The following is a 2956-nucleotide window of genomic DNA, read 5'->3' as shown; positions in this document are numbered from 1 at the left end:
CAATTTACATTCCCACCAACAGTGCAGGAGGGTTCCCTTTTCACCACACCCTCTCCAGCATTTATTGTTGCTAGATTTTTTGATAATGGCCATTCTGACCAGTGTGATACCTCACTGTAGTTTTGGTTTACATTTCTCTAATAATTAGTGCTGTTGAGCATCTTTTCATGTGCCTCTTGGCCATCTGTATGTCTTCTTTAATTTTGAATTAATAGTCTAGGGTGAGAGGAGCATTAGTATTGCCTTAAAATCTCCCCAGAGAATTTTAATGTGAATCCAAGTTAAAGAAGTACTAATCAAGCACAAGTTCTTTATGAATCCTCACAACTACTTTGGGATACAGGACTACTCACCCATTCTGCAGAGGGAGGTGCTGTGCTCTGACAGTGGACTTTGCAAATCTGAGGATCTGTGACCACTTCCAAAGTCCAGAATATGAGGTATGGGCCTGAGGACAGTGTGCTGTGGTGATTTAGACCTGAGGGTAGCAAACTTTTCCTGCAGAGGGCCAGATAATAAATATTTTTGGCCTTGCTGGCCACATAGGGTCTCTGTTGCAACTACTTCAGCCAGCAGTTGTGGTAAATGCAGCCATAGACGATAGTGACGGAACGGGCGTGGCTGTGATCCTCTAACACTGTATTTATAAGAAGAGGCAGCAGGCCATAGTTCGCGACCCCTGGTTTAGACCCATAGGTGTGGGGCTCAAGTCTCGCTCCTTCTTCTTGGATGGGTCCCCACCTCGCAAGGTGGGCATCCTAATTGTACCTACCTCACAGACGTGCTGTGAGGTTAATGAGATGATGAGTGTAAAGCTCACATACTAGCTTACTACGTAGTGATTGATTTATTACTGTGGGCAGGCATGGAACTGGCGACTGGGTCTGCAGTGGTGCGCAAAAAGAGACAGGGCTGGGGTTTCGGCACAGAGAGGCACAGAAGGTAGGACCCCTTTCTCAGGACCCCAGAAGCATCAAAGCTCTTGACACTCCTCCCCATTCTCCTCCCTCCTGTTAGGAAGGCACACTTCGATCTCCTTTGGGGAAGGTAACTGTTCCTTCTGTCAACATGTTCTTCCAAACCTAGAGTTTATAGCATAAACCTTTGAGTAGTCAAAAACCCTTTTCTTTCTGAAAAGCCCAGTTCTTGCAATTGGAGCTCTGGCTTGCAAGTGCCTTGTCCCTGCTGAGTTTCAACGGCCTGTTTTGCAGCCCTAAACCAAAAATCCGATTCTGTTCTCTGTTGCCAGCCTCAGTCCTCCCCTCTGAGACAGGATGTGATTGAATGGTGGATACCAGGGGTGGTGGTTGGGCGGAAGCCTCAGTTAGTGTCTCAAAACACTGTTCACTACATCAGTTTTGCAGGGGGACACTAGAGAGGCAGTACATTATTGTGGTTAAGGGCATGGATTCTGTAGCTAGATTGCCTTGTTTAAAATCCTGACTCTGTCACTTATTAGCTGTGTGACCTTGGGCAAATCACGTAACCTCTATGTGCCTCATTTTATGCTCACTAAATGGGGATTATAATATGACTATACTTACCTTACAGAGTTGTCATAAGAGAGGTGATGACATGGAATGCATTAAAACAGCACCTGGTACATGACAAGTATGTTTAGCTACAGGTTTTTATAAAATTTAGCACTTGAGAATCGGTCACAATCCTTTATATATTAGACCAAAAAATTACATTAGAAGATCTACTTTTAAAAAAATCGTCAGATAGTGTGCCAAACATATTTCCCAGGTAAATATCAAGTATCTATTCATTCATGTTCATTTTCCTATCATAAATGCCAGGTGCTAGGAATACCGCACTCAACGAAGGAATTCAGGTCCTTATACATTTAATCTGAACTTGCTATATGTCTTCTTATTTAAAACACTTGGGTAGTCTGTATGCTACACAGGAAAATGGCTCTATGCTTGTGGAGAACATGCAAAGATCTGTGACAGTGATCCTATGCTTTACATTATTAGGGAAAACCTATGTTATCAGGGAGAGTGGAACTTACAGAGAGGCAGCTGCTGACCCAAACCATTCTAACAGATAAGAATTGTAAAAAAAGATAAATAAATAAAAATAAAAAAGAAAAGAATGAGAAAAAAAAGAGGAAAGGAAATCATGTTATAGATCTAATATGTACTCTTATAAGAAGGTATCTGGGGTATATTTCATCTCATTGAGTAAGACAGTCGGAACGATGAACAGTATACATATCTAATTCCATTTATGTTTACATATGTCCATTCAAATATACATTCATATGGGCATTTTCAACATCAGTAAAGATTCATTCCAAACTGTTACGAGCCACTTTCTCAGGGGTGGGGTTATGGGAGAAATTTTTATTTTCTACTTAACATTTTTTTATTGTATTGCTTGGAATTTTTACAAGTGTGCATCATGGTGATTACTTTTAAAAGAAATATTTACGCTTGAGAAAATTTGCTCAAAAATCAAATGGGGTACACTGTCAAGTAGTGAGCTTCCCATCAAAAGAGGTATTCAAGCAGGAGCTGGAGAAGCATGAAGCAGAGGCTGTGATAGGGATTGGACCAGTCATCTCTGAGACCCAGAGGCTCACCCTGGGATTCTGGACTGGGTTTCATATCTGAAAAATTCTCACCTAGTGTCTGGGGAGCCAGTGGGCTTGAGTGGCTGGCATGTGATTTGGCTTTCTGCTGTTCCAAGGGGGACCGTGCTCCTCTGAACTAACCCTGCGCCGTTTCCACGGCCCCTGAGGTTAACCTAACGCTTTGCCTCTCCTTTGCCAGCTTGCTTTGCTGAGCTGTGGGCACTGCTAGGGGCGCAGTGGGACATGCTCAGGCCATGTTCTCCACATCAGGACTGACCTGGCAGGGAAGGAGATGGGGAGGGAGTGATGACATGGGATCCCACCACCTGTGTTGATAAGGGTTTTTGTTCCTCCTCCTGCCCCTGCAGGACAGCA

The sequence above is a fragment of the Physeter macrocephalus genome, chromosome 14 (assembly GCF_002837175.3).
Source record: "Physeter macrocephalus isolate SW-GA chromosome 14, ASM283717v5, whole genome shotgun sequence".
In the NCBI taxonomy this organism is placed as follows: Eukaryota; Metazoa; Chordata; class Mammalia; order Artiodactyla; family Physeteridae; genus Physeter; species Physeter macrocephalus.
Note: the sequence above shows the minus strand (reverse complement) of the source record.